We start from the raw sequence: 24,189 nt of genomic DNA, 5'->3' as shown, positions 1-24,189 counted from the left end.
AATACCCATTGTAAGATTATTTATGTATGCATTATACATACCTTATCCTACATTTTTAAGTTTTTGATTAACCAGTCCTAAATTATACCTTGGTTTGTGCTCCTGGTATTTATTTGTTTTTCTTTTTTTTCTACTTAAAATGACCTCCTGATTATCCTGGGAGCAGGCTTCCTGTACATAAGTGCTAAGTGGGGGAGGGACAGAGAAAGAGGAAGACACAGAATCTGAAGCAGCTCCAGGCTCCGAGTTGTCTGCACTGAGCCCGATACGGGGCTCAAACTCATGAGCCGCGAGATCATGACCTGAGCCAAAGTCGGATGCTGAACTGACTGAGCCACCCAGGGGCCCCCACATATATTGGAATGCAGCAAAACTCCACCCATGCAAATGCTTGCCAAAAGGTACACAGTGGAAAGTTACACAGTGAAAGGATAGGTTGTGAGGCTCTGTTCAAAGATCAGGCAAAAGATACACAGAAGCTGTATGAATCACAGAACCTTAAAATATTAAGACTCAAGGTGTGGAGCTTTGAAAACCCACCTCCAAATTGTCTGACAATCCTCCCATTAAAGGTGAAGGATAATTCCTTCCCCTGTGAATAGGGGATGACCTTTGTGACTCTATAATGAATTGAAGGAGTGGAAACAATGGGTTTTATGACTTCCAAGGATAGATTAGAAAGGCGATGCATCTTCTTCCTGTGTGTCCCTCTCTTTCTCCCTCTGTCTTGCCATGTGGTTTTGGAGCTCCAAGCCGCCATGTTACAAGGCTACCTTCTCCAAAGCCACCATGCTGGAGAGCCCACGTAAGGAGCGAGACTGGAGGAGCATCATCTCTTCTCTCCCCCAGCCGCAGCTGAGGACCACCCCTGCCGATCCCTGTTCTACTTGTAATTTCATAAGAAAAATTATGACTGTTATAGTTTTATGAGAGTAAATATCAAGGTGGTTTGTCAATGCCAAGAAATAGAACGCAAGGAGTGTTCAGGGAAATGGGGCAATATACACAGAAAAGCACAAAGAACTTCAAAGTCCCATAATGATGTTATTTCCCCAAATCTGCTTGGCTCCACCTGCCTTCTGGGTTTTGGACACTTCTTCATTGGAGAGCCCAGAGGTTCTGTTCCGTCATCTTCTAGCACTGCTGTCCTTCTCAGCGTCCATCCTGGGGAGGATTGGCCTTCAGGAGGGATTCTGTTGTGCTGCAAAGAGCTGTCCGCATCAGCTCAGGTGCCTGGTGTGAGCCAGCAAGGTCAGTAGGCTAGCTCCTCCTGGCAACATTGTTCAGACAGAAGAGGGCCGTGGTTATCACAGGATGTAACAGGCATGGGAATTCAGAAGGAGGGCTGTGACCTGTACTAGCTAACATTGGTTTTGCTGCTCAGTGTCTATTAATTTATTTTAACTTGGTTAGTAACCTTAACTTGATTTCCTTCACTATTTTACTGCTTGGAACATGGGCTTTATTAAATGTGGGCTGTCCTCTGATCTAAGAATTTTAGACATGAAGAAAAGCACTATCAATGGCATAAGTGACAAGTGGTAGACAAACCCAGGATCCATAAAGCCTCTTTCTGAGGCTTGTGGGTAAATATTTTGTGTTAGAAAATACCATAAGCTACACGAAGATTCTAAGTGATAGTGCACACGTTTTTTTCCTTGCTATGTGCTTACTGCTTCGTCATGACGGATGGGGTCATGGGGTCATTATGTGGGAATGGCTGATCCTGGGGGCTGTCCTGTGACATGTTCCATTGGAAGAAAGTAGTGATTTTATGTTGTTACACTCCTTTATCAGAAGCTTTCCCCTGTGACTGGTGCTGTTCTAGTGAAGGAACAGAGGGGTGCCATTAATAACAATTTTTTTGAAATCTCTATGTGTGTCCAGTCATTCTAATTAGTTTTTATATTTCATGAAAGTTCAAAAAAATCCATAGCAGACAGAGGGAGAGAGGGACTCCAGGATCTCAAGGGTGTTGTTCATTAGCAGTGTAACATACATTCAAAGCAGTGCTGGATAAGTCTAGAAAGAGAAATAGGTCTTCAAAACAGTCAAGGGTATGGCTTTTGGTGAAGAGGTTAAATGATATCAAATTCACATACATGAGAGTTTTACTCCATGTACATCCGTGACAGCTGACGCGAGTTCCCATTGGAGTTTGGGTTTGAAACCTACCTAATAATGACTCATCATGTGGGCTTCGACTCGGAGGAATCGCAATATGTCTAAATCCTCTAGGAAGCCAAGAGGGCCAAAGGGCTGACTTAGGCAGCCTTGGGTCTCTGGCCACTGCTTTATGCAGAAGCAGCACACCATCAATAGTAGGCAGCCGTCAACCTCATAGCCCTCTCCTCATATGTAAACCATTGTACATGGGCCAGCAGAAGTCACTCAGACCAGCAAATGGTGGTACAGCGAGAGGGAGATGATCAGGGGTCACTTAGTGACTGCCCTTACTGTCATTGGAACTCCAAACAGAAATTTGTCCCAGGAAAAGAACCAGCAAACAAATACCAAACAGCCAGCAAACCAAAAGCATGGTGATTCCAGTGTCTCTGAGCTTCCTGCCACCTGGAGATCAGAGGCCCAAGGCCACACAGGTGGCCGTGCCCAGCACAGTGGCCATGCCCAACACAGTGGCTGGCCTCAGACTGGCTCTGTCCCAGCAGCAGTGAGAGACAGGGTGGAGCATTCAGGGAATGAGTGAAACCGACAGACGGCTGAGTGACTTGATTGTAGCTCGGGGGCAGTATTCTTTATGTAATAATATTCTGGTCTGTTAAATTTAATAAATCTCCTTTTGATATAGTGCCAGGCACTTGCTGTGGTGAGAGAGTCGATCCACTGGGCCTCAGAGGAAGAGTTTTTCTTTGACGACGGCTCTCAAATGGCCAAGAACCTGACACTCATGACTCCCAGTAAATGGTCCATTGGAGTCTTGTCCTACCCCAGTTGTTTTATTCTTTCCCAAAGCCTTCAAGTCCCCTTCCTCCTAAGTGCCACTCAGGGTGCTCGTTCTGCATTTGGGAAGGCAAATGAGTGTATTTCCCCACTCCAAAGCCTTTCAATATTTCCATTTATTTGTAACCGATTTATCACACATTTACAGGACACTGTGGGACTCTGGAGTCTTAATAATTTAAAAGGAGGTGGACCGCTCTGTCCCAGAGCAGTGAGTGGTCCAGTCAGAAAGGTAATGCATAAAGATAGGAAAAATGTGATCGAATTCTCAACTATGAAATAATGCATTATGAAATTACCGTGTTATCAAGTAGTTTAACTTTTCGATGTTAATGACCTTCAATGTATTTAACCATCCCTACCTGAGTATTCTGAATATATATATATATATATATATGTTAGCTAAAAGAACAAATATGTAGGGTAGGCGTTGGGTATTGTTAATAGATATAAAATACTCCCTCCTGCTTAAGATGTAGTGATAATTAATGGCTCTGACAGATAGAAGAATGTTTCTTGGTGAGACTTTGTAACTAACATAACATAATGTGAACTCAGTTCGCATTAGGGGCGGGAAGGGAAGACTTCTGTACCTAACTTAGTGCTAGGTACAGAAATTCATTAACAGTAGTAGTCAGAGAGTTAAGAGGTTATGTGAAATAGTGCCTGTCATAGGCTCTCTTCTACCTGTGCCAGAACTAGACAGCCCATATTAGTAACTAACCACATTTGGGGTGCCTGGGTAGCTCAATTGGTTAAGCAGCTGACTTCAGCTCAGGTCATGATCTTGTGGTTTGTGAGTTCGAGCCCCACATCGGGCTATGCCATGACTAGCCTCCACGACTTGACTTCCTCTTTAGCTTAGAGGCTGACCAAGTGGCTCCTTGATTTCTTACCTACTACTTTTTTTTTTTTCCAGAAAGTTGAGTTTTTATGGGATGAAGGGAACATCAAAGACAGGTGTTGGGGTTCAATTTAGTCAGTACGTTCTTTGATCCCTGCTGGTGGTCCAGAATCCTCATCTGTGAACTTGAAAGGGAACACAGGCATGCCTGCATCCCAAGGAAGACAGGGGTCCTCAGATGAGCCCCTGACTCCTCTAAAGAGGAGACACTGCCATGTAGGACATGGCACTTAAGGGAGGAGACACCTGCTCCCATTCCAAACTGTCCTTTTCATGAACATTTGAATTCTCCAAGATTCTGTTAAACCTTGCTAGTCTGAGAGCATCCCAAAACATATGTTCCAGCATTTTCTTACCAGTAGCAATCGTCAGGAGCTTTAAGCTAGTCCCTTGGCCCAGGCTGACCTAGAGGAAGAGCAGCATCAGCTGGGAGTGGTGGCTGCCATGCCATCCAGCAAAGATGGCACACTGGTGCTCTCTCCATTTGGCTAGATACTTCCTTGTTTCAGGAAATGACCTGTTCCCCCGTAACAAGCCCATATCTTGCCTTTTGTGCTGTTGTGTGTTCCCACCTGCTTCCCATGAACTGCTTTGTCTGCAGGAAACCTGGGTACTTTGTGGTTTGAGTTTTCTTAGTCAATCTCTCTTCCAGCCCGATCTTTGTCTTCATTTGTGGGTCTCTGCTGGCTCTCCGGGTGGTAGTGCCTAGAAAGGCTGGGGATGGCAGCAGGCCTAACCTCAGGCTCCTAAGCCAGATTAGGGTCACCTCTGTGAGTTTCCAATAGTGTATGAAGAAGACAAACTCAGATGAATACTTGTTTTTCTTCTGGTTTCAGCATTTGACACACAAATCTCTCTGAAAATTATACCCTGGTGAGCTAGGCATGACCACAAACAAACTTTCAGGATTCATTCTGTTCACTGATTGAAAGCCCAGAAAAAAAGACTATTCATCTGATTTTGCTGTATGTCACACCTGATGAAATGAGAAGAGTGAGTCTCCCCTGTCACTTGGTGACTGTAGTTTTTAAAGGATGTGACACAGGGAAGCGTGTGATACAGCATGTTGTCTGTAATGATCACGACAAATGGGTGGCCTGACAGAACAGTAGGATTCCTTAGTTTGCACAGGCTAGGTTCGTGTCCTGCTTTATTATTTGGGTGGGGGAATGGGACATGGGAAACAGCAGAAGAAAGAGCTATTACAATAAGAATAAACTGTCTATAAGTCTGTTAAAAAAAAAAAAGTTCTCAGTCACGTGTTCCATGGAGGAGAAATAGGGTAGAAGTGAACTCAGGCTGTCTCTCAGGGTCAGAGATGGATCATGACATGTTGGGTTGGCATGCAGACACATTGGGCACTGACCAGACAAGATGCTGGAGAAGTGAAGGTAAGACCTACATGAGAAGCATCCCATGGTTGTTGGGAAAGTGAGTCTGAACATCCTTTTTAAGGTGACAGAGCTCAGGAAGCCTATGAGGAAGGAGGTACACTTGTGGTTTCTATTTCTGTCTTAAGCTGTATTGTGAAAGATTTAACACAGTAACAGAGAGATGGTCTGAGCATTGAGGAGTAAAATATTAAATATATCCCTTGTCCTGGATTCTTACCCAAATTGCATTCATCATTGACATAACTATGCCCTGGCACGAAGAAGGGCTGTGTCCCTGCCTCCTGACTCAGGAATCCTTTCCTGGGGCTCTTTCCTGGCCCCTAGAGCTGCCCCCAGTTGCCTAGGTAGCAGGGAGCTTATATAGAGGAGGGTGACATGCGTGCCTCTGGCAGGAGCTGGCCTCAGAGTAGCCCCAGGCTTAGTCCTATCAGGACCAGAGATTAGTTAGTGTCCAGTGGGGAAAGAGGAGGAGGTTCGGAGCAGTTAGGATGATTAAGGCCAGTTACTAGTGAAAGGCCACAGAAAAACTTTCTTAGAGTTACTTAAACTTTTCTAATCTCCCACAAGGATATCATATTTTGTTGTGGTTATTTTTGCAATCTGTTACAGACCTGGAGGAAGAAAGGAAGCCATTTCCTGGCACCTGGGCGGACTTCCCAGCTCTCCTCTCCCTAACGATAATGGTGTCTGTCCCCATGGGGCAGCGTATAAACTGCCTGGAACTCTCATAAAACCTTGCTAAGTAGTACTGTCCTAGAAATGAGGAGACTTTCAGGTGAAATTCAGTGATGAGCATGTAAATGTTTACAAATGGCCATTGATTATTGAATCTGTGTCATTAATAAAATATTGTGCTAGTAGCTTTACATGCATTCTTAGTGTCTTCTTCACAGTTAAACTAAAAGTAGGTTCGATTATTTCCATTTTCAGGTGACAAACAGAAATCCATAAAGGTAGAGTAACTAAGGTTTTGTGCCTATTTGCAATTAGGTCCAGGATACAAACAAATGTCATCTGGCTATAAAATCCATTTTCTGACCATCAAGCAACACACTATTTAAAAAGAATTCTACATAACTCCTCTCATTGCTCAATAAATCTGATATTTCAGGCTCCTAATAAGTGACTTAGTCCATGTTAGTATATGAATGCTCTAGAGAAAAAGTACATTTGCTTAAATTACACATGATATTTGAATGAATATCCTAGATATTATAGGTAAGAATAATATTTTAAAATGCTAATTTATTTATTTTGAGAGAGAGAGAGAGAAGAGAGAGCATGAGTTGGGGAGGGGCAGGCAGAGAGGGATGGAGAGAGAGAATCTCAAGCAGGCTCCATGCTGTCAGCGCAGAGCCTGACTCGGGGCTCAGTCTCATGACTGTGAGATCATGATCTAAGCTAAAATCAAGAATCAGATGCTTAACCAAGTGAGCCGCCCAGGCGCCCCTATTGCTAAAAATAGTTTAATCATAATAAAATGAGAATAAATCATAATACGTTATAGGTAGGTTAGTTTGTTGTTAATACAAAAGTGTATTAATATGTAAAATACATACATATATTCATATTAGCTGGAGTCCCCATGGGACACATGGAAAAGAGTGACAGATGAAGGAGACTTTCCAAGAGTATGGGTAAGTTTATAGCCACCTAGCAGGAATGCTGAAGCCTCCTTGGGCTGGGCACAAGGAGTCCATGATCCCTGCCACTCCACGAGGCAGTGGTCACCCAACCTGGTGAGAATAGTAGCTATATGACAAGGCCCCCTGATGGAGCTGAGACCTTTAGTGGGGAGAGTGTAGGCATTTACAACCTACAGAAAGAACCAGAAACATGAATATGGGGACTGCTATCTCCTGCTGCACTCAGGCTTCCTTTGGGGTTTCCATTATCCTCACACCCCAGCCCCTGCTGGAGATCACAACGCAAGTCAAGCTCGTCGGGGCCTAGGGAAGGGTGGAGAGGGGCAGAAACTGGACCTGGAGGCACCAGTAAACCACACCCCACATGGTATCTACCTTCATGGTTTGTGGCTCTAGCAGAGTAGAGGTTATATACTATCCTTACTCTACAGCTCGGGGATCAGAATCTATCTGTCTCGATTGGTTTACTAGTTGTCAACAACAGGAACTAACCTCAGCTTTTTTAGATGTGATTTTTCCAGGACAGACCCTGAGTAACGAATATGGGTATAGGTGATTTTTTTTTTTTTGTAAAAAAGTTCCCTTTTACTTAACACCCAGTTAAGTTTGAATTTGAGACATGCAACAAACATGTTTTTGGTATAACTTTGTCTCAAACATCCTATCAGACATAACTATACTAAAGATAAAGCAAAAAAACCTTTGTTTTTCTTTTTCTTTAACATTTATTTATTATTGAGAGACAGAGAAAGACAGAGCATGAGCATGGAGGCAGAGAGAAGAGGAGACACAGAATCCAAAGCAGGCTCCTGGCTCTGAGCTGTCAGCACATAGACCGACTCCAGGCTCAAACTCAAATTGTGAGATTATGACCTGAGCTGAAGTTGGGCATTTAACTGACTGAGCCACCCAGGTACCCCCGAAGTTTATTTTTCTAAGACCAGGAGAAAACAGTAAGGGGATGGGTAAAGCATGGAATGACATGAGAAAGAGCCCAACAAGGCTGCATTTCCCCAGGTCTCAGACTCAGTTCAATCCCCAAGGGAGCTTTGAGTATGGATCACACCACAGTGTCAATCCCTCATCCAGGAAAAGAGACTGGGCTCCTGCTCTCTCACAACATGTCAGTTGGGCATTGAGGATGGGCTCTTTGTGTGGGGAGGGGGCTGTTGGGCAGGGCAGTGGGGAATGTAAAATTCCACTTGCAGGTACATCTGGATCTTCCTAACTGCTGGTGATGTGGCTCCAGTGTCCAAGGCATTCTTCAGAAAGTCATACATGCAATCAGTTAATGTGGGTCACACAGAAACTAAGGGGGTGAATGAACAGATCTGGTAAGAGGGATGAGAGAGAAAATGGCTATGTCCATACTGTGTCCACTACAGTACTTTAAGCAAAATAGAAATTTATTAAAATGCTCCAGGGAACTCACAATAATGGGCTGGAAACTGGAGGCCACAACCAGTTGTCTCTAGAGGCTACACTCTTAGAATGATGGCCATCCCTTCGGATTGGCCTGGGCTAGATGCCTCTACCACCATGGTGCTTAACTCACAGAGACAGGAAAGGGGTCTGACCGGCCATCTAAGCTGTGGCCCATCCTCCCTCCCTCTGGACAGCTGCCTTCAAATAGAGTATCTGGGGTGCCTGGTGGCTCAGTTGGTTAAGCATCCAGCTCTTGATTTTTGGCTCAGATCATGATCTTAAGGTTTCTGAGTTGAAGCCCTGCATTGGGCTCTATAATGGTGCAGAGCCTACCTGGGATTCTGTCTCTCTCTCTCTCCTCTCTCTGCCCCTCTTCTGCACTCTCTCACTCTCTCTCTTAAAATAAATAAATAAATTTTAAATAGAGCATCTGGTGCTAATGTGAAGTGATGGCTGGTGCAGGCCACCGGATAATGGCAAACACTGGAAACCCATCGACAAACACATGCACCATTAGGCATCATTTTTTCACACTATCACAAAAATTGGATAACGGAAAAAACAATTCATTTAATGAATTTTTTCATCAAATTTTCATTGAGTACCTACCACCTGTTTTCTAGAATTAGCTAACTCTGTCTTTGTGACTGCTGTCCACAGAATATTTCAGATGAAAATCCTATCATGCTTCCGTTTAATGTTCTCCAGAATCTTTGCATATGTGGAGTGTATGATGTGCTCTATGTGCCCTTGTCACCCAGCACATGGCCTTGTCACCTAGAGCATCCTCCCTCACCATTATTCTTAGGATGTCCTTGCTTATTTGGCTGTAGATGTCCTTGACCTTTTACTCTCACTGGAACTTATTAAGATCATTCCCACCTCACTCCTTGATATTTTCTCTGCCTCAAACATTCTTCCCCAGAATAGCCACATGATTATTGTTCTATTGCTTCATTAACTATCTGTTCATTTCTCATCTCCACAGAAGTGTCCTTCCCTAATCTCACATCATATGTATTTTACAAAAGCAACTTCTATCCCCATCATTTCTATCTTCTTATCCTTCTTTATTTTTGCTCACAGTTAGTATCATTCAGGCTATGTATTTATTGATCTTTCATTCTCTCCTACTTCCATATATATATATACAAGTATATATATGGGGGAGATGGATGGATGATTTCCAAAAGGGCAAGTGCTTAGTTTGTTGTGTTCATTGCTGGTTTTTAGGTCCTAAAACAGAGTATGGCACATAGGAGATGTTTGAAGTGTTAGTTGAAATAAGGAAGAGAAGGAAAGAAGAGAAAGAAGTAGGAAAGAAGAGAAGGAAGGGAAAGAAGGGAGGAAGGAAGGATGGAAGGAGGGAGGAATGAAATATGAGAGTAACACATGCAGAAAGTGCTAATAAGAGATCAAGAGCCTTGCCCCCATCTTCCTGCCAGTTTTCCAAATGATCTCACCTCCTTGCTTAAGCAAAAAATGAGTCTGTCTTCAGACAGGGCTTCAGTCCGCAGAAGGGAAAGTGTATCTTTACCTTACAGCCAGGTATACGTGGGCACACCTATATTATGATTACTGTTCTTACTCCCTAGAAACACATACTCTAGCTTTTTGGGGGTCACACCATCCAGCCAGTCCCACCCTCACCCGCCTTTTTGTAAATGTGATCTTGAGCATCGAGTGTCTAGTTTGGGCTCATGGTCTTTCTCCCCCTTTTAAGGCCCTGGCTTTCCATTAGTAGCAACTTCTTGCCTCAGTAACAAAGTGTCAGCAGATTCTCAAACTTAAGATGCCATGGACTGATGGCGCTTTAATAGAGCAAGAAATAGAAAACTTAATTAAGGAGAGTGCAGACACCACATCTGATTTACTAAGCATCCTGGGCCCTGTGTGTGTGATCCTGACTACCAATAAGATGTGTTATGAGCCATATAATATTGGCATCAAAGAGCAGAAATCTGAAAATTTGGGGAGCAGGTAAAACATTATATACTTTTAAAGTATTATTATAATTCCTAGAATATGAAATGAGCTATGAAAACCATAATTCAGAAAGGGTTCATTATATTGGGATGTGATATTAAAGAAAGAACTTGGACGTTTATTTTATGCACTGAGGTATATTGTTCTAATTATTTTTCCTGTGAATTTAGGTTGCTAAGAGACTTGAGAATAAATTAAAAGTTGCGTCATGTGTCACTCCCCCTCCTGACCATTGGTTTGCAACTGTGATCATGCTCATGGGAGGCTGAGCAATTGTTCTAGAAATCAGGGCTGCTCACAGTGGCATACAGTAGGATTGTGCTTTTCCATATTCCTGTTGACGTGAGACATAGTATCATGACCTGATTTGATCAATAACAATGAACAGAATTTCTATGAGTCACTTCAACAATGAAGCTCTGCAAGTCAGTGGATAATTTACTTTCTTCCCTTCACCTTGTTTGTTTCTCGTATTTTTTTAGATGTAGCCTCCATCTGCTTGGGTTATAGAGACTATAGTAAGACAAATCACCTGGTGGCCATGGGGTGTAACTAAATAACATTGCTTTCTTTCTCTCTCTCTCTCTCTCTCTCTCTCTTTTTAGTTTATTTATTTATTTTTTGAAGGGAGGGGGAGGGAAAGAGAAGGAGAGAGGGAGACAGAATCCCAAGCAGGCCCTGTGCCATCAGTGCCAAGCCCAGCACAAGGCTCAAACTCAAGAACTGTAAGCTCATGACCTGAGCCCAAATCAAGTCAAACGCTTAAGTGACTGAGCCACCCAAATGTCCCAATATTTTTTTTTCTTAAGTCACTAGAGTAGGGGTGTTATGATAGCATAATCCTGCTTACTCTGAATAGTTCAGAGATTGGAAGTCATTATGATTCTGTTGTAGATCGCACGTGAGTTCTGGGTAGAACAACGGGATGGTAAGTGTGGCTATTATATTCATGGTTGGGAGAAGGAATCATACCCAAAGAAGCAAGTACAGGAAATAAAATGCTGTAAAATAGAGAAAGCTTTGAGGCATGGGGTAAAATTCAAGAATCAGCCCTTATCTATGAGAATATGGGAGGCAATAAAAACCAAATATCTATTTTGGCAAGTTCATGGAATTGCTTGCAAAATTATTTTGGTTTGGAGAAGATACTAGTATATTATCTACATTGGTTAGTCTTATATTAGGCAGAAAATAAAAGGTAAATATAATAAATCTATAATACTTGAATGCCTATTGAGTGTTTCCTGTATTTCTTCTTTTTTTAAATGTTTATTTATTTTGAGAGAGAGAGGGGAGCGGGCAGAGAGAGTAAGAGAGAGAATCTCAAGCAGGCCCCATGCTAATAGCACAGAGCCTGATACAGGGCTTGACCTCACAAACTGAGGTCATGACCTGAGCCAAAATCGAGACTTGAATGCCAGTCGAGCCACCCGGATGCCTCTAGTGTTTTCTGTATTTGAGTTCTCAGGAGACCACAAGTGCTAAGTGAAGTGATATGGCAGGTTCACTAATCCGATGTTGGTCTTGTACAGGACAGCCGTGATGGCATACTTCACTCTTACGGTGGTCAAAGGGATGACCTGTTGTAGGGAACAGACTCTTGAGTGGGGCACTCCATGCTGCAAATCCATGACAGTCACTTCCTGTGTGAATGGCCTTGGGGAAGCTGTTCAAATTCTCTCTGCTTCAGTGTCTTCAGCTTTAAAACTAGAGGAATGGCCACCTGGAATATAGCACTTCCCAGTCAACGTTAACTATATTCACTAAAATAAACTTTAAGGCCATGCATGGCAGCAGGAACCGAAAGGGCCGTGGAGCCTGATTGGTCTGTGGGATGCCCTGATGAGGTGCCACCTGTGCAGGCAAGAGGGCATGTGGCTGTGGATCCAGACACTTGGCCGTCGCTGTTTCTAGAGACGGGGAGGTTTCTGGTACTAAACCTGATGCCCGCAGTCAATGTCAGCACGTCCTTGGATGATTGGACCTTTAGGCTCATCTCAAAGTGTTCCTCAGTGGTTTTTGGAATACCCAGGGCTCACAGTGTCCTCAGATGAGGCTGCCACCCTGCACACACTTTGTCTCACCTGCCATTGCAACCCGTTGTTCCCTGGCACGTTGTTGAGAGAAGACTCAGGCTCCCGGACATCAGGACAGTTCTGTGGTCGGGGCCATTGAACCAGCTCCAGAAGCTCTCAAGCCATGGGGTTTAGAAGGCTGTTGCCACTTCCTGTTCCTTTTGAGAGAATATTTCATAAAGGTCATTATTTTCTATATTCTTGAGTTCTAAACAATACATTAAAAAGATTGACAGTCAATTTTAAGAGGTTATTAAATTTGTTAAAAGCTTTAAGTAGAATCCCACCTGAAATCTACGCTCACCAAGCAGAAAACTCACACCTCCCAACTTACACACCACGTCACTGTTTTCAACACTAAACACAAATAAAAGCCACATGTGGTCACCAAGGACAGAGCTGCGCCCTGACACACTCGTCTTTGTCTTTGCAATCTCTGTGCTCTCACTGTTCCCCTTGAATCTGCCATTTTAACGTGGAAACGCACAGAGCTGCCGCAGGGGACAGTGACACAGACGGCGCCCACGGCACACTCCAATGACTGTGAACCTTCCCCAGCTCATTCCCAACGCAGACTTGTGTAGCTGAGCCCACGTGTGTGTCAGAATCTGATTCAATAACTGAGAATCCGAAGGCCTGACCTTTATAGAGAATGCAATGTTTAGTTACAGGTAGTAAGAACGTGCTAATTTGAAGCAAGTCATCTTTGTGTGTATGTGTGTGTGTGTGTGTGTGTGTGTGTGTGAACGTGTGCGATGTGTCGTGCTGTCCCTGTACTTGGGACTTGACACCAAGTGCAGCAGTTCTGCACAGGTAAAGCCCAAACAAGTTGGTTGGTTGTTTGGTTTCCAGGGAGAAGATCCCATCACGGACATTGTTAAGAATTTCTGTTCATGGGGATTCTGAGACAGGCTGACATTTGGTCAGCCTCATTATTTTTGTTTTCTATATTTTCCAAGGCCATGAACCTCCTTGTGACCCACCTTCAGGATAGACCATCCCCCTGGCCTGCCTTCAGTACTGGCCAGTCCCAAGTTTCCCTCTGCAGGGTCCTGGCCCCTGTCTGGACTTTCTGCTGCTGGATGGAGAGTGCTGTTCTTCTCTCAGTGCCTCATTTTATCCCTTAGGCCTGACAAAATTGGAGAGATGCCCAGAGACTCAGAAAATCTGCCTTGAGTATTTGCAGTAGCTTGCACCTTCCACCATGTGGCCTGTGCTAACCAGGTCGCAGGGAAGTGGCAGAAGTCAGAGGCCACACTGTCCCACACGCCTTCTGTTCTACTTCTGACTCCTTGTGCCTCCGAGACCTCCGTGGCGTGCAGTTACAGACGCAGGAGCGGAGATCCATGCTGATTGATGTGTGTGGGGAGTGTGCTGGGTAGGGGGGTGAGTGGGAGGTAGAGAGAGGATTCCAAAACAGTGGAAACAGAAGACAAACACCTGTTGTGTCACAAGCCTCTGTGACATCACCTTTAGCTGCCAATCCCCCTGTGTGAATAAGGCAGAGAGACATCTATACAATGCATATGGGTTTACACATCTACACATATGTGTCCATTCATACATGTGTGCAAGAACCCTTGTCTGCTTTCTGTCCAAACATCTAATTATATATGAAAGAATAAGAAAAAATTATCTGGAAAACAATGAGCTTCCTCGTGGCTTTGTTGTCACACATGTACGCTGGCAGCTGCCAGAACTGTGATAAGAAGGTGACTTTGCTACCAAGATAGCAGTATGTCTCCCCTCTCGTGTTTCACCCCCCGTGCCTACCTTCTCTGGTTGTTATTCAGCTTCAAAACCTCTAAACTCTGAGGCATAATTGACTGCAGTTTTAGAGTTTTCAAAGAAAAGCCTTCTGGACAAAATTTTTCATTAATTTATTTTTAGCCAGAGAAAAATAGGTGATAACCTTTAAAAATAAGTAAATGGAACTGCTGGAAAACACACATACACACACACACACATACACCCGCGCACATCCACATAAGGGAAATGAATTAGTTATTTTCCTTTTTTACTATTTTCCTGAAACTTTAGCATTTTTTTTTATATTTTTGTCTTGTTAAACACCCTGAAAAGACATTGTACAATAAAATGCAAGAAGGGAATGGAGTCCCTCATTAAACTTGGTATCTGAGATAAAGTCTCCGGGGGGAGGAGGGGGGGGCTCAGGAGACAAAAAGGACTAAGACATGCTATAAAAGCCTAATAATTTGACCCATAGTTCAAAATGTATCTTAGTGGAGACATTTAAATTAAATTCCTTAATATAACATTATTGAGAGCTAAAATGTGCTGTGCCTCTTGAAAAAGCAGACATCTTCTCCATCCTTAAGAGATCTCTTTGTCTGGGCAAGTGGTAGGAAGAAATGGATCCGTGGGTGGTTGGAGGGCATTTACCTAATTAGGTCTCTTAGTTTTCACTACATTCTCATGAGAGTCATGTCTATGCCCTTGGTTTGTAGTCGGGAAACTGATGTTCTGAAATGTGAGAGAAGCAGGTCTGAACCACTCAGCTACTTGGTAGTTCAGGTTGGATTCAATGAGCTATAAAAAGAAACATAAATTGCTGTGAATTTTCAGAGGGAGGACAGACAGGTGACATCTTCCCGTTGTAGAGGAGGCAGACTTAGAAACACTCCAGGGAAGAGGCGGTTATCTAGAACTCAAACAATATAAAGGAGTCTGCTCAGAGAGCGGGGGAGGGGGTGTCTTGAATGGAGAGAACAGCATGAGGAGAACAGGGGAGGAAGGAACATGGCATCTATGGAAGGTCGTGACCCGAGCACAGAGATAGGCTGTGTAGGGAGTGCCATGTGCATGGGGACAATAAGACAGGAGAATGGAGAGGCTGGTCTGCTACGATCATGCAGGGCAAAAACTATAGTCTGGAAACATTACTGTGATTTTAGGCAATAATGAACCACTTGAGCCTCTGTGCTCCACAGTTGTGTGGTCAATATGGCTTGGGATTTCACACTGTTACAATGCAGAAAACACTCTTAGGTGAGAAGTCCCTTAAACAGCTCTGTGGAAAATAAGTGGCGATGGAACATTCTGGAAACAGAAGACGTGGGTTGCATTCTATCTCCAGGAAAAAATAACTAGGTTTGTTGAGTACTCACAATATTCTTGCTTTAACGATCCTTCCAAACCCTTCAAAATCCCATGAAAATATAACAGAAATCTGGGAAATTCTTTCTTTTTGCTGAGGACAAAAATAGAGTAACTTGCTGAACACACCATATTGGCTTTGCCAAAGGAAGAATGGAAGGTGGCACGGAGCTTCAGCTGGAGGGCTGGATGTGGCACTCCTCAGAACCTGAGCTCAATCCTCCTTCCTGAGTGGGGAGATGACATTTGCCAGCCCGACTGCTGTGTAGATGTGACCTTGAAATGGGGTGACCACACAGCAAAGCATGCAGGCCAGGATAACGTGAGAGTCCTACAATGTAACGGCTGAGCTCATGTTTGCTGAGAAATGTGTCACTGACCTCCACAGAATCATAAGTAGATAAAAATAAAAGACTAAAACAATCCCTGTTTTATCAAACCACTGGGATTTTCATACACCGGTCATCAGCTCCATTACAAGCATTAGGGTAGCCTGTTGAGAATAATGGAGATGTCACCTGTGTGAAGTAATATTGCAGCCCGGTTAGAAGCCCGATTTCTGGGGTGCAGCAGAGGGAACCCTTCCTGCCAGTCCCAGGTTCGGAAATGGACAACTATTAAGCCACTGCTATGCCGGGAGCTTTAAATGTTAAACATACTATTTGCAAGTGCAGATGATTAGATATTTTTATTAAAAAGGGGCAAAGGGTTAAAGATGTTTCCTAAGGAAATGTAGATAGTAATGGAGGACACCAGGTTTCGACAGCAAATCCCAGGGATGTGTGAACCTTCTGTTTCCAGCTCCTGGAGACGGGCTGTTAAGGGAATTATTGAAATTTAAATCTCATTTCCAAAGAAGGGGGATAACACATTTTTGGCAAAGCAAGGACACAATCTGTGTAACTGTTGCCGTAGAGTAAAAGAGTAAACCTAGAAAGTGCTCTTAAAAAAAAAAAGAATCATGCTGATTTTGTTGGCTGACTTATTTCCGGATGACTTTTGCTTTTAGGTATTTTAGTTTATAAATTAAGCCCCCAGTAAATATTACCATGGTTCTTCAGTCCTCAGTAGCATAGCGGGCTTGCGTATCATGCCCTGGAGGGACCCGGTTTGGTGGTAGAATGTATCTTTCTGATCTCATGACTTTGTGCCTGACCGCTGGGTCACATGGCCAGTGCTTGGTGCGGACACAAGGCAGGGAGGCTTCAAATGTGCCCATGTGGTCACGTCTGCCTTTCTATCCTGTCATCACCATGAAAAGATCATATCATGTTTCTCCTGTAGTTTTATATATACAAGAGAAATGAGCAGACCTGGACCCAATTTACACAGCCTGGAGACATACTCAACCCAGGCTAGCCACGCCCAGCTGGCTCACCAACACCACAGGCAGAAATCAGAGTTTTACCTTTCTTTACCAGCCTCTGGATTTGGTGGCGGTGGGTGCTTAGCACATTGTGGAAATAGCTGGCCAGATCAATAAGCTCTACTTTTCTGGGGTCATTCCTATTGCAAAAATGATATCTGTGCACTTCTTTCTCCCCAAAATAACATCTATACAAAGAAGGGAACTTTTGTGTCTTCCTATCAATGCTACCTCTTTCTTTTATCAATATTCGCCCAGGGCCTGAAAAGTGTCACAGGTTGTATTAGGTACAATGGACACAAGGATGGATTAGAAACACTTTATTTGATTTTCTAGACTCTCGCCATACTGCAAACTTTTTACATCAGCACATCTGTACTTAGCAAGGTTTTCCTTTTCTCTGCCTTTACAACCAACTCTACTCACTGTGAAGGTCCAACTGTGGTATTTTTAAAACTTAGCCTTGAAGAGACTGATCATCCTGGCCTGACTCCTCAGACTTCTTCAATCATAACCTGATAGAGGACAAGGACGCGGTTCCTGGTGAAGAACCTTGGGCCCACCGGAGCGGCGCGCCAATATCGCTGACTGAGAAGCGCTAATACCCGGTAAATGAGAACATGGATCCGGCACGCATCTGGCTCCGAAAGAGGAGAGCACAGTTGTGATTCAGTGGTGCATGAACACATACATTGGAATGCAGATGAACTGAAAAATTGGGCTGATGCTTACATCTTAACTTGCCGCTAAGTTAAATTGAAGCAACGCAAAATATATCTTCTGGAGGAACCTGTTTAATGAGCATCTCTGTGCTTCCACTTCCTGGTTGACATGTTTGAGCTGCTGCCTGGTTCCTACCACCAACTCTGCTCTCCGGTAGCAGGGAGAGTTCCTATTCCATACCCCTGACGCTTTGCTCCGTGCCCAGCAGAAACCCAGCAAGTGATGCAGCAGCCGGTTTAAGGCATTCACCTCACTGTGTTTTATTTTGACTGGTATAGACATCCACCTCTTTCCTTGATGGGGGGAGATAGATAGATAGATAGATAGATAGATAGATAGTTAGATAGTCAGATAGACAGATAGATAGATAAGGCAGGCAGGTAATCTATAGATTTATCTATAGAGCTATACACACACATTTTTCTTTTGTATATAAAAGAATATTGATGCTCTATTTGTGATTGCTCACTGCCATGTAGTGTTGTGCCTGCTTTGTGGGAGCTTGAGACAGATGGCTTTAGAATCAACGTAGGAGTGCAAACTATCTCCAGAGGCTTTAGAGATGGGTAAGATTTGAGGGAGAACACATTGCTTTCTGAAAGAAGTTTTTATTTTAACTTCTATTGAAGTTGATTTTCTCTCCAGAGCATTGTGTGATGAGTAAAACTAATAGGGAATGAGTAAGTAAGTAAGAAAGTAAATAAATAAAAAGTGTTTTCAAACACAATTATGAAGTAAGACATTAATACTAAAATAAACTGAAACTAATATAAGCTATGCTTCTCCTCCTTCCATTATGCCCTCAAACTAGAAACGAAATTACACCATACTCTTTAATCTCTGGCATTGTCCAAATTGAGGGAAGCAATTTAGAAAGGCTCATGCATAATTTATTAAAGGTTCCCTATGTAGTGTACTTGCCCTAATTCAATAACATCACACTATTATAATTTGACTTTTAATATATTATGGTTATTTATTAAATTTTTAATTAGTCTCAGAATTGCTTTTAGCAGACTCTAAAATCCATTTTAATAACAGAACTGGACAAAATGAACTACTTTAAGTCTCCTGTGTCTTTCTGAAAAATCTTTGGAAATTGTACTCTGTATAGAAGTGGTGTGAACACACACACACATGCACACACATGCACGCACGTGTGAGCGTGCACACGTGCATGCTCCTAAATGGCCATGGTCAAAGGAAGAAGGGAGGCTCTCAATACCAGATGGGTGGAAAGCTCTCACTAAGGTTCCATTCCCGGAGCAATCGTGCATTTTCTATGAAATGCTCAGACCTTCTTGGAACACATGGATATTTTCAGGGAAAAATTATTTTCTATACTTTTCCCCACAAGTAAGTTTCAGTTTCATAGTAGGAAACAAGACTAAGAGCTGTGTTTCATAAGCATATAATATCAACAAGTAGGATAAGCCAAAAGCATATCATTAAAATACACATTTTAGAAGTCCTGCTTTATGAAGTCAACGTCACCCTTCCCCAATTGTATATCAATGATGTCAATGTATGAACCACAGTGTGTCTGTGAAGAGCCAAAATATGAGCACCTGGTACCTAGCAGGAAGCCAGTACCAATTTTCTGAATGACTGAAAAGTTTACTCTGCTAGTTGCTTAGAAAAGTTTTTAAAACGTTCTTTGCAAATATCTTCTCCCATTCCGTTGGCTGCCTTTTAGTTTTATTGCTGGAGAAGATATTAGAAAATGACACATTGGATAAATGGTTAGTATCCAAAATCTACAAAGAACTTACCAAGCTCAACACCAGGGAAACACAAATCAAAACCACACTGAGACACCACGTCATGCCAGTCAGACTGGCTAAAATTAACAACTCAGGAAACAACAGATATTGGCAAGGATGTGGAAAAAGGGGAACCCTCTTGAACTTTTGGTTGGAATGCAAGCTGGTGTGGCCTCTCTGGAAAACAGTGTGAAAGTTCCTCAAAAAAATAAAAAATAGAACTACCCTACAACCCAGAAATAGCACTTCCAAGGATTTATCCAAGGGATACAGGAGTGCTGATTCATAGGGGCACATGTACCCCAATGTTCATAGTGGCACTTTGAACAATAGCCAAATTATGGAAAGAGCCAAATATCCATCAATTGATGAATGGATCAAGAAGATGTGGTATATATATACAATGGAGTACTACATGGCAATGAAAAAGAATGAAATCCTGCCATTTGCAACAACGTGGATGGAACTGGAGAGTATTAGGCTGAGTGAAATATGTCAGTCGGAGAAAGACAGATACCGTATGTTTTAACTCATATGTGGAACTTGAGAAACTGAACAGAAGACCATGGGGGAAGGGAAGGAGAGAAATAGTTCTAAACAGAGAGAGAGGCAAACCCTAAGAGAATCTTAAATACAGAGAACAAACTGACGGTTTTGGGGGGGAGCAGGGGAGAGGGGAAGATGGGGGATGGGCTTTGAAGAGAGCACTTGCTGAGTGTGGTAGGTAAGTGATGAATCATGGGAATCTACCCCCAAAGCCAAAAGCACACGGTATGCACTGTATGTTAGCTAGCTTGACAATAAATTACATTAAAAAAAGTATGATATTGTTTGGGGCTCCTGGGGCTCAGTAGGTTGAGTGTCTGACTCTTGATTTTGGCTCAGGTCATGATCTCATGGTTCATGGGATCGAGCCTGCTTGGGATTCTCTTTCTCCTTCTCTCTCTGCTCCTCTCCCACTCTCTCTCTCTCTCTCTCTCTCTCTCTCTTTCTCTCTCTCTCTGTCTCTCTCAATCTCCCTCGCTGTCTTTCTCTCTCTCAAAATAAACAAACTTTAAAAGATGTATTACATGTTTCATCTCAAAAGATCTATTCCTTTAACTCTTCAAAAACACAGTATCACCTCACCTCTGTTTGTAAAATGAAATTCAAACTCTTTTTCAGTGTAATCTGGGTTTTGGTTTCTCTCCAGCCATTTTCTACCCACCCAGTTAATTTTGTGACCATGTTGAGAAACTCTTCATCTGCCTTTCATGCTTCTTGAATTTTTCTCGGGATTTCCTGTATAGCAAATCTGGAACACAAAGTTCTGTGGAGCTGAACTAAAAGTTGAACCACTGTTCAATCCCAAATTGACCCCAGAACTATACCTGCATGGAAGAGATACAGATGAAGCTTATCATGGGCTCAGAGAACCAAACTGGCATCAGAACTGAGCAGATGACAAACAGATTGTTCCCCGTTCTGTGAATGTGTGGATAAGCCCCACTCCTGCAGAACAAAGTTTGGGGCTGAGGTCAGATTCAAACTGCCATAGACAGAGGATAAGACAGCATCTGTGCTCTGAGCCAGTCTGGGTTGAATGCCTGCTAATGCAAAAATGTTTTCCACGAGATTACAACAGAACCCAGTATTTATGCAACACGACATTAAATTCAAATGTCCACATTAAACTCAAATTTGCTAAATGTATAAAAAAAGAAGAAATAACCAGTTTTCAAATGAAAAAGCAACTGATAGATGCTAACCCCCATAGGATTCAGATATTGGAATTATAAAAAAAATAAAGAAGAAGAATACAACTGTAAACCGGTTATCATAACCATGCTTCGTGCGTTAAAAAGATACACACTCAAATTCAATGAAAAAAGAGACATTCTCAGCTCAGAAACCAAAAGAACCAAGTGAAAATGCTGAACTAAAAAATACCGAATCCGAAACATTGTTTGGTAACAGGATGGAGTTAACAGAGAAACAAGTCCGTGAACTTGAAGATGGATCAATAGGCATTATCCATTCAGAGAAATATATAGAAAAAATAATAACAGGATGTAGGGACCTTATGGGAACTTCTCAAAGTGTCTGACATATATGTCACTTGGGATCATTGAAATAGAAGACAAATATATTGGTGGTACAAAAATTTTGAAAAAAATTATAGCTGAAAATGTTCCAAATTTGCTGAAAGATTTAAATTTATACTTAAAAAGCTCAGTAAACCTTAAACACAGTACACTCAACGCTAATCATGTTTTGACACATTGTATTAAAGAAATGTTTTAAGCCATTAACTGTAAGGACGATCTTGAAAGCAGCTGAAGCAAATGACCTATAACATGAAGGAGGCATTGAGCTGAATGGTTGTGAGTTTCTCATCAGAAACCATGGAGGCCAAAAGACAGTGAAAAAAATACATATTACAATTACTCAAAGAAAACAATGCCGCTCAGGAGCTGTGTATAAAGCCAGAAAGTTCTTCCAGATCAAAAGTAAAAAATAAATACATAAAAAAAGAGAGAGACATTCTCAGATTCTCAGATAAAAGAAAACTAAACAATGTATCAATGTATCACCTACAGACATTTTCAAAACAAAATTCTGAAAGAAGCTCTTCAAGCTGAAGAAGAAAAAAACAAGGGAAACACAAATCTTTGGGAATGGAGGAGGAAATAAAGCAATGGTAAACATCTGGGGAAATATGAAAAGTCACCGGTCCCATCTTACATTCTTTAAACTTTGTATGCATCTTAAAACAAATATTATAACATCTTCAGGTGGTGTTTTTAATGCATATATAGCACATATTTATGTGAAGGGGATAAAAAGGACCCGTATCATTTAGGTTTTCAACACTTCATTTTATTTTATTAAAAAATTTTTAAATGTTTCATTTATTTTTGAGTGAGAGAGAGAGAGAGAGAGAGAGAGAGAGAGAGAGAGTGAGCAGAGGAGGGTCAGAGAGAGAGAGAGAGGCAGACACAAGACACAGAATCTGAAGACAGCCTCCAGGCTCTAGCTGTCAGCCCAGAGCCTGATGCAGGGCTCAAACCCACAAATCACGAGATCATGACCTGAGCTGAAGCCAGATGCTCAACCGACTGAGCCAGCCAGGGGCTTCTTGACACTTCATTTTAATATTATCTCTAATTACATTGTGAAAGGTTAAATATGCATAGTGTATAGTCCCTGGAGCAACCAGTAAAAAATACAGAAACAACGAAAATGCCAACAAAAATATTGAAATGGAATACTAAAAATGATTCAAATAATATAATACTAGGAAACCAGTGGGGGGAAAAAGAACAAAAAATCAGAGAGGACAAAGTGAAAACAAATAAAATGATATACTAAAATTCAACTGTATCAACATTTACACATTATTTTACTTCTCTAAATAGTCTAAAAAAAAGGCAGAGATGGACAGTGGAAAACAGACAAACAAGATTCTGTTATAAACTGTGTACAAGAGATACTTTGACTACAAAGTAGTCACAGGTAGATTTTAAGACAATGTAGAGCACAAGATCTATTATGAGCCGTAAGCATAAAAGTACAGAGTGGCTGGTTATTTTAGCGTCAGGTAATGTAGATGCTGAGCAAGTGTTTTATTGAGATAAAGGATACAGCAGGATGACAAAAAGGACAATTAATCAGGAGTTTATAATCATTATAATTATCCATGCAGCTAATAACAAAAGGCTCAAAATAAAGCAAATTTGACAGAATTAAAGGGAGAAATAGAGGACCCACAATTATTGTAGTTGACAGTAATACTCTTAGGAATGGGTATAACAACAAAAAATCAGTAGTGACATAAAATCAGAGGAACACTACCCAATGCTTTGGTCTAAGTGAAATCTATGGATCACTGCATGCAACCAACGTAGAATGCACACCCTTCTAATGTGCACATGGTGGTTGTCGTGATGGACCATGAAACAAGCACCAACAATTATTTTTAACTCATACAAAATATATTCTTTGATCACAATGGAGTTAATTTAGAAATCAGTAGCAAAGAAACCTAGAAGATTTTCAAATATCTGGAAAGTAAATGGCACACTTCTAAATAAAATCACAAGTGATATTGGAAAATACTTTGAACTAAAGAACAATACAGCTAAAATGAAGGAAACTTAGTGCTTTACAATGCTTATATTAGAAAATAATGATATAAAATCAATTCCCTAAGGATCCATGCTACTAAAAAAATAAATAAATGAACCTGCAGTAGAAGGCAAGAAATAATAAAAAGAAGAGAATAAATCAATGACATAGAGAACAGACAAACAGGAAATAAACAACCAATGGTACTTGGGAAATTCAAGAAAACTACCAAACTAAGCTGATCACAGAAAGGAAGAACACAGACCGTCAATAACAAAAGTCAAAGAAAGGTGATTAGTTTTTCCCCATTGAGGATGATATTAGCTGTGGGTTTTCCATAAACTGCTCTTATAATGTTTAGGTAAGTTCCTTCTATTCCGACTTTCTCAAGGGTTTTTATTAAGAAAGGGTGCTGTATTTTGTCAAATGCTTTTTCTGCATCTATCAACAGGATCATATGGTTTTTATCCTTTCTTTTGTTAATGTGATGGATCACATTGACGGATTTGCTGATACTGAACCAGCCCTGTAACCCAGGAATGAATCCCACTTGATCATGATGGATAATTCTTTTTACATGCTGTTGAATTCGATTTGCTAGTATCTTGTTGAGTATTTTTGCATCTGTATTCATTAAGGATATTGGTCTGTAGTTCTCTTTTTTGGCTGTGTCTTTGTCTGGTTTGGGTATCAAGGTGATGCTGGCTTTGTAGAATGAGTTT

At 41.8% G+C, this 24,189-nt stretch overlaps 1 long non-coding RNA gene across 1 annotated transcript; it reads right to left on the bottom strand.

Annotated features, from left to right (window-relative positions):
- Window positions 1-1,024: 1,024 nt before the first annotated feature.
- Window positions 1,025-13,763, bottom strand: LOC115279484. The gene is made up of 3 exons (XR_003903463.1): window positions 13,375-13,763; window positions 12,401-12,549; window positions 1,025-1,270 (listed from the first exon to the last, which is right to left on the bottom strand). It is a non-coding gene; the product is annotated as an uncharacterized LOC115279484 (long non-coding RNA).
- Between the last annotated feature and the right edge of the window lie 10,426 nt (window positions 13,764-24,189).

This window comes from Suricata suricatta, chromosome 15 (genome assembly GCF_006229205.1).
Source record: "Suricata suricatta isolate VVHF042 chromosome 15, meerkat_22Aug2017_6uvM2_HiC, whole genome shotgun sequence".
In the NCBI taxonomy this organism is placed as follows: Eukaryota; Metazoa; Chordata; class Mammalia; order Carnivora; family Herpestidae; genus Suricata; species Suricata suricatta.
The sequence above is the reverse complement of the archived record's forward strand: the minus strand, read 5'-3'. Positions and strand labels throughout refer to the sequence as shown.